Consider the following 8,766-nt stretch of genomic DNA (forward strand, 5'->3'; position numbering starts at 1 on the left):
TTCCTATGCATTGTTCCTGTCCTTCCAAAACAGATTGAATTTTTATGAAGTTCTTCTGTCAGCCAAAACTTAAATACAGATGACTTTTCCTTTACACCTTTAATCTGAAGACTGCATTACAAAAGGTCTGGATAGAAATGAACGTGGCTGGCAGTGTCTGGGCTCCTCAGATAAAACCTCTTACATACATCCTTTCAGGTAGCAGCCTGTCCCCACATCCTGGGAGAGCTGAATGCCATGGCTGCATCAGCTTTGCCTGGATTCCAGGCCAGCAGCTGCCTCCTCCTTTTTACAGGCAAGTTAATTCAACAGGCCCAGTAGAGTTTGCTTGTGTTCATCAAACGTGCTGGTTGTGCATCACTCCTGATGGATTGAAAACACCGAACAGAGCTAAAATAGGAAAGGCCTGTGTGGCTGCCTCTGGCTTGCTGGTTGCCACCTCCCTGAAAGCACAGAGAAACCTCTCTGTGCTCTGCCCAAAGAGCTGCCCTGTGCCCACCGACTCCCGTCTCTGATGGAGACTCTCTAAGTGCTTGTGTCTCTTCAACTGGCCCGCCAGCTCCGTGTGTGACTCAGACAGGAGCTTGCACATAATGCCCTCTGTTCACCCAAAATGTTCCCTCTTGCTCTGTGGCATGGCTGATTAGAGCAGCAGCCCCTTACAGCTCAGTGCCTTCTAGTCTGAGGCAATGGTGTTACTTGGATGGACTGAATCTTGCGTGAGAGAAGGAAATCATTCTCCACAGACATTAACAAGTACTACAGAACAAATTGGGCATTTGGGAAGGCAGGTAGCCATCCAAAGAGGAATCTGATTGCAATGGCACATCTGATATTTCTGTCAGAAAGACTCCAGAGGGTTTCTGTTCTCACAGTAGGTCGCTAGTTCTGTGGCAGCTGACATAAAAAATAGTCACTGCCTTGATTCCATCCTGCATTCCCAGAGCAATGGGGCTGGCTGCAGGCAGTTTCTGCACCAACACCCATTCCTGGGCAAACACTGTTTGCTTTTTCTGCCCTTTCCAAGAGCGGGATCCCTGCAAATAACATCAGAATCCAAAAGCTGGACATGAAGGAAGTCAGGCTTCAGTGGGAAGCGAAGACAAAGGGATGAAGAAATCAATATGCTCACTAATAAGAAATATTGAAACCATGAAACAGAAAGGGGAATGAGCAGGAAAACTGGTGTGATTCAAAGGACCCATGAAGGAAATATTAAACTTGCTGTGTCTCACAAGACCATCGTCTGATAGAACCCTCATCCCTGTGCATTCTTCCAGCAGCTCAGGCTGGCTGGGAAGTGGCCTGTGGGAAGAGAGGATGTAGATACATACAAATCTCTCGAGAGCAAGAGACACACCCCAGTGTTTTCTAAGAGTGCTAAGGAGATATCAGTTGTGGTTACCTCATCTGTCAGGTGGGCATTCCCAAAGCAAAATATTTATGCTTGCTTCTCAGGTATTGCTTAACTGCAGCATGGTTTAGAGGATGAATTAAATTTTGAGTGCTGGTTAACTTATTGGTATATGTAATGCCATACCCCACACAGGTAAAATGATGTAACAGCTGTATTTATGCTCACAAGAGCCCTTTCTGGGGAAAAAAATAGGAAACATTTAAATGCACAGATAAAATAAAAATGAAAAACTACAATGTATAACTAAAGAAGAATATAATGCCTATTAAAAAACCTCCAAAATATTAAATACAAAAAATATGAAAATATTAATCAGCAGGTTTTTGTTCTTCAGCACAAAAATGGTACTTGGTTAAGCACAGCCCTGGATCTGAATTCACTCATTGTACATGTGAATAGTGTAAAACCACACAGAGAAATAATCAAGCTTGATAACTGAAATTATTCACATAGCAATGAATCATAATCACGGGACTTTGAGCTTATCACAGCTTTCTGCCAAAACTGTTGTAAGCAAAGAGGTTTTGAAATATTTCCAGAGAGATATTACAGCCAAAATCTAGTCATTCAATGAGAGAATTTAACACTGAGAAATACAACAATCTTCATAAATAATGCCCTGCCTGCAGTTGTTGTGCCAGAGCTTTAGGTAATTTTGTGAGAACAAATGTGAAAATAAACCCACTCATCATAGAAAACATTGCTCACAGCACGTTGATTTTAATTGTCATTGTTGTCTTAGATTGGCTTGATAGATGCTATTGCTCCTATTAGGAGGATCTCTCTGAATCCCAGCTCAGTATCTACAGTTCTTTGGAAAAAGATAATTTCTCTCAGCTGTATCTTGTCCCTGAGCTCAGATATAAAAAAAGAGAAAGAAATTATACAATTAGATATAAACCTCCTAGCTCCTTCCCAGTGATTAGGGAAGAAGTAAAAATATTTTTATAATTCCCTGGACAGTGTAAATCAAAACTGCACGCTTGCTACAGAAGGCATTGTTTGCAAGTTCTTTCACTTGCAATCATTAATCAGCTAGATAACCTTCACAGCCGTTCTCCAGCAGAGGGGGTCTGTCCGTACCAAGTGAGAACACACATGAGTTTGAGACTAAAATAGTTACAGTGCCACCAGGAGACAATCACCATCAACAGCACAGCTCCAACTGGTCCAATTTTGCCCTGTGTTGTTCATATACTACTTGTTCTTTTATACATAAAGGAAATCAGAACACACTGAAAACCACGGCAGAGCTTAGTTGGTATTAGGGCTGCAGTATTCACCCATGGTCAGCAGAAAACGGTGATCCAGCTCTCTGCTAGTCCTTACAATAGGAAAAACAAAACTTTTCTTGCCCCAGGTTTATTCTGACAGAAGTTTCTGACTGAGAAACTTCTTCATTTTTATTCTTATAAGCAGCAGAAGTACCTTTCACAGGCAACATAGCTGAAAGTAAGCCACATTTTAAGATACATTTCAAAACATCTCTGTTCATCAAATGCAACCTCTCCTCTACAACTGCTAAGGGACATGGGTGGCATGTCCAGCCCAGTTTTGGCTGGTCTGGTTCGGAGTCTGGGATGTGGGGAGCTTTGTGCTGCTTTGCTGGGCTGAGAACTCCCCTGGCAAAGGGCAGGGACACGCTGCTGTTGGTGGCTTTGCTGTGAGGGTACATCTGGCAGCGGGACAGAAATACACATCTGGGGAGCAGCAGGAGGCTCAAAGCACTCAGCTTCCTTGCACAGGTAAGCTAAGTTACAGTCCTTGGCCTCTCACTGCAATTGCAGAGGCAGCCTGGACTCATGAAGCCATATTGAGCTTCATTTTCCAAGCAAATATGCTAATTGCAGGGGGATTATTCGTGGCTGTGAAGTGACACATTGGCAGGATCGGTTCATATGTCCTGTCAAGTAAATGTGTGTATTTGCTCAGAAACAAAAAGCAGGTAAAACAACTGTATTTCATAACAGACACAAAGTCACAGGAAAGTCAAAACAAAGCTGATAGCAATTGAAAAAGGATGATTTGGCTGGGAACTTCAGCAGGAGACATGGAATTAGAATTGAGCTTTTTTCCTTTTTACACTTATCACTGGCTAACTAAATTAGTTGGTCATTTCATTTTTATTGTGACTGTTCACCAAGGTCCAAAATAACATTTTATGTATATTTATATAACATATGCACTATACATATATGCATGCATTTATAACCCCCCCCACACACAGAGACATGTGCTGACAATTAAACATTTGTATGTCTGCATCTCCCAGGAGAACTGTGCTGTACTGTGGGTTTCTCTCCTCCTGCCTGGCCACAAACTATTTTCAAGCTGCCTCTGGGTTTCTCTGATTTTCTCTCAACTTTCTTGCTCAGAAGCAGCATTTTCCCTGTCAATCCCCAGCTTTCCTACAACAGCCTTTTCCTACAGAGATGCTGAGCAGGTTGCCTGTGACCCCACTGGTATCCAGCTTCATCTTGCAAGCTCAAACCCACGTTCAGGCGTGCCTGTGCTGATATTGTGTCTGTGCCAATATATCCTAACCCATGGGCAGATGGACATTCCCATGCCGTGGGGAATCTTGTGAAAAGGCAGGAATGAGTGGGAGTCTGCACTGTGGAGGTGGCAGTGCCTGCTGGACTTCTGGGTTAAAGCAAAGAGGAGGAGGTCCCTGGTGAATTACTGCTGAAGCACCTCTGCAGCTGTGACTTTGTGCCTGGCTGGGGACCAGAGCTGGTGATGCCAGAGGTGAGGAGCTCGGGCTGAACTTTTTCCTGTTGTGCTCTGACTGGGACTCCACTGATCCCTGGGGAGGAGTGTGGTGGAGAGTGCCAAGAGCTGCCTTTGAGAGCAAGCTGGTTTGTAAGAGGTGTTTTGGGCTCACAGGGGCGCTGCAAACTCAGGTATTTTGGGAGGTCAAAGCTTCCCTAAGTGACAGCCAGTCAGGAGACCAAAGGATCCATTTCCCAGTGAGACAGGACACATGGGTATGTCTGTGAGGAGCTGTGGCTGAGGGGAAAGTATTTGTCTCCTGGGAATATTGCACCTGGCCACAGAGACTGCTGTGGCTTGGATGGACTCCCTCCTTATGATGGCTCTTTCTTTTCCCTGTAAGTGATAAATGTGCGTGTTGGGGGAGCTTTTGTGCACGAGGGATTTTATGGCCCTGGTGTCCCGTGGGATGAAGACTGGTACAACAAGCACATGTGGCAAGCAGGACATTTTCCTGCTGTGCTGCAGAAGAGCCAAGGGAGAAGGGTCACAGGAGGCAATGCCTATGCAGTGACACTGGATTTCCAACTCCTCATCATTCCACGCTCACCTTCCACAGCTGTGCTCCTGCTCCCACATTTCCTCTTCTGCTGGAAAAGCATTTTTCCCTCTTTCTCCCTAGGCTGGGCTACAGCTGGTGTTTTTCATACCATTGCTTAACTGGCTGGTTTCCCCATCAGGTTCTCTCTGCCTCGTGTCTCTGTCCAGAGGGTTGTTCACCCAATGGCTTTCCCCAGCAAACCAGCCTGACTCACCCGAGGTACGTGCAGAACGTCAGCGAGCGAGCCAGAGAGACAGAGAGCAAAAATTAACAAAACAGTGAGGGAGATACAACTGCAGCTTTTAACAAATACATTTACAAAGTTAAACTCTCAAATGCTGGACAAATCCAGACCTGAGGCTGCCTTTGGAGGGATAGTTTGGCCCCTTTTCCCTTCCCCCACCAATGTGTGTTATGTGACATGATTTAATTGTTTGGCTGCATACTATTTTTCCCACAGGACTAGTGCCTCATTTAGTGTAAACTCAGGACAGCGTCTGGGAATGAAGCTGCTCTCTGCATTTCCTGGACCAAGTGTGTGACCAGGAGCCCCATTTATCACCTCCTAACCCAGACACTGGGCTGAATTCAAGCTGACAGCTTCTTCATGGAGTTTTCTGGGGTGGCTTCCCTGCAGCCTCTGCCTGTTTATCACCAGAGTGTGCCTAAAGGTGAGAAGCTACGATTTCCAGGGAACTGGGAACTTTTTGCTAAGATTTGATGAAGTTTCTTTGAATGCTCCATTGGCTCTGGCATTTGTTTTGTTCAGAGTACTTTATGATTTAACAAACTGATGTACAGACTTTATTTGCTGTTCTGAGTGCTGGGTGCTTCCATAAATCTATAACCTAAAACCAGGTGTCTAAAAACAAGAAACCATAAGCCAGACATGCAGATATCTCACCTAGATGTGACAAAGGAACTTGACAGAAGCAGAAAAAGTTTCCAGTTCTTTCAGCTGCCATTTCTTTCCTTTGCTAGCTGATTATTCCATTTTCCCACAGCCCTCTGCCTTAGGTTTCCATGTCCCAGATAAGCTAGGACTTGGCTTGATATATGACCCTGAGTGAGCACACCAGATGAGCTCTCCACTGCCTGATGCTATTTAGAAGTTACATCTTGCAAACTTGTTTGACTATTCTGTTGCTGGCTGTCCTTCATCAAAAAATGCCAGGTCATTTTCATCAGAGTGAATAAGCTCTCATTTTCTAACACAAAACTTGCATCATGAGCTGGAGCATAGTAAAAAGAAATGCTATTCCACATTCTCGGAGATGATTTTCAGAGCTTTGTGTTGATATTTGCAGCTTAACAATCATATTGTCTCTCATTTAGCTGATACCCAATGAGACAAGGAAAAGCAAAGATTCTTGCTTGGCACTGTGGGGACAAGGCTCAATCATTTTTTTATGCATTTGTGTCATGGTTTAACATGTACACAAATGCAGCACAGTACTGCAGACAAGCTCACCTGCACAGCTCTCAGGGCTGAGACATATTTGCTTCAAGAACTGAAACTCTGAGAAGAGAAACATTTGGAACCTGAAAACTACTTTCTACTTTTCCTAGAAACCAGCTTGAGAAATTGCATAGACAGGATATAAACTCAGAAAAAATATTCCTTTTGAAAGTTTCTTACAAAGGTGTTATAGGATACTCATAAAAAACCAAAAACCAGACAATATAAATATAGCTAATAAATATTAACATTTAAAAAATTAAAAATTTAATGTATGATATAACTAGGCCTGGAAGCATTTTTAAACTTTACAGATTTAAACTTGTACCTTCAAAATCAGTACAAGAGCAAATATCCCTAATAGCACTCCGAAGAATGGACTTTTCTAATATGGGTCTCTGTATTCAAATTCACTTTTTATTTATTTTGGTGTTACAAGTTGTATTAAAACCAGAATGTCAATGTTTGTGTTTTTTATGAAGTCATAGCAAGTGCATGTATTTCTCTTTATTCAACTGTTGCATGAACTTTGCGAGGCCAGAATTATTTGTTTAGCTTTGTGGGCACTCTATCCAGAGAGCTATTTTTTATCAGCCACACTTCTATAGTGCATTTCATAAAATCGTAGAATGGTTTGGGTTGGAAGGAACCTTACAAACCATCAAGTTCCAATCCCCTTGCCACGGGCAGGGACACCTTCAGCTAGACCAGGGCTCCATCCAGCCTGGCTTTGAACACTGCCAGGGATGGGGCATCCACAGCTTCTCTGGGCAGCCTGTGCCAGGGCCTCAGCACCCTCACAGGAAAGAACTCTGAGGAAAGAATGCCTCATATCTTCCTTTCTCCCCTTTTTGAAAATAGGAGTAATGTTTCCCTTTTTTTTCCAGTCAGTGGGGACTTTGCCTGGCCACTGTGACTTTTCAAATACGAAGGAAAGTGGCTTGGCAGCAACACCAGCCAGTCGTCCTGGGACCCCTCTCACCAGGTCCCAGACACTTGTGGCTATTCACCTTCATCAGATGGTCCTGAGCCTGCTTTTAGCTTACATGCTGGGAGGGCCTTCACTCCCTCAGCTATACATTAGGTGTGATGCTACAAAGAGACCTACAAACAGCAAACACAATCCTTGGGCTGCAAGTGTTCAGGGGAGCAGATCAACATTTCACTTCAGTTTTCACCCAGAAACAAGTCTGGATTTGTAAAGCAGTGTTCCCTCAAGTGCCCAGGCTGAAGCCATCTCACCTGTCCCTAGGTGCTGTCTTGCTTCTGGGCCAAAATGCAGATGTTACAATAATCCTAAAACATCTAGAGCTCTAATTTGTCTGTAATGTGTTCATGAATTATTTGCATCAAGGCATAGATGTGTGACTTCGTGGCTGATGCTAGTTCCTGGTATTTGTGATAACTCTGATGAAGGAAAAGCACTGGACACCACACTAAATGCAATGTAATAGACCTGTGGGTCTTGGAGCCACAGGCATTTGACCATGCAATGTTTCATTAACCTAACTCCTGTGGAAAGTGATTCAAGCACTACTTGCAAATTCATCTCACATCATTTAGGCTTTGCTTTGAAATAATATTTTAGTTCAGATGCAATGCTCAATATCAGCAGGGAACAACCAAACAAATGCTCTGTTTGGATGCTCTATTCCTCCAGCAAGAAAAGAACTCAGTCACCCGTGTGTCAAGCACGGATCCTAAGTGTGTGAGAGGAGTGTTGAATTAATTTCCTAACTAACTTTGGAATAAGGCAAAAAGAGTAAGGTCACGAAAGATGAAGGAAGGTCTGAACTTGACTGAGTGTGGCATCACTGTCAGCCTTTTGTTGACCTTAGGTAAAAACATCACAAAAGATGTTTTGTTGTTTCCATAGTCTCCAACAGTTTTGTAGAATATTTTATGCATGCTCTTCTCTGTGGTTACTGACTTGCAGGATCCCTGCAGGGCCCTGGGGATGCTGCTTGGAGTCTTTTACATTGGCAACGTTGGTTATCACTTAGAATGACTTTTAAATCATTTTAAGTGTGGATGGAAATGAGGAGTCCCAAGAAGCGATTGTTGGCTCCACTTGGCTCCACTTGGCTCTTGGCTCCACGGCCAAGACAAGCATCAGACCCGTGGTAAATAGAAGAGGTAATTACAATGATCAGCATTATTGACTGATTTAGCTCAGTCTAACTGAAAACTCTTCTGCAAGAGAAGGATATCCATTAGGTAGGGATTAATGTTGTGATGTGAAATGCATTCTGCTGTCTGAAAAAAAAAGCAGAGAAAGTCACTCAGACCAGGAAGCAGCTTTCTCAGAGGCTGGATTTCTGAAGCACTGTTTACAGAGAGGTGGTCCTTCTGGGAAATATTATTGCCCTTTTCTCTGTACTAATTACATCATCCAACCTGCAAAGGCATCTGCTTGCCAGATGCTGAGGGGTGTTTGCTGGAGTGCTATTTATCTGAGAGTGAGAGTGTCACTTTGTACTAAAGAGCAGGCGTGGATGCAGCTGCCTGAGAAGATAAGTGAGCGTGAAAAAGTTTTAATCCCTACACGGAGTTGATTTCTTCCACAAATTTCCACAA

Source organism: Lonchura striata, chromosome 1 (assembly GCF_050655825.1).
Source record: "Lonchura striata isolate lonStrDom1 chromosome 1, ASM5065582v1, whole genome shotgun sequence".
In the NCBI taxonomy this organism is placed as follows: domain Eukaryota; kingdom Metazoa; phylum Chordata; class Aves; order Passeriformes; family Estrildidae; genus Lonchura; species Lonchura striata.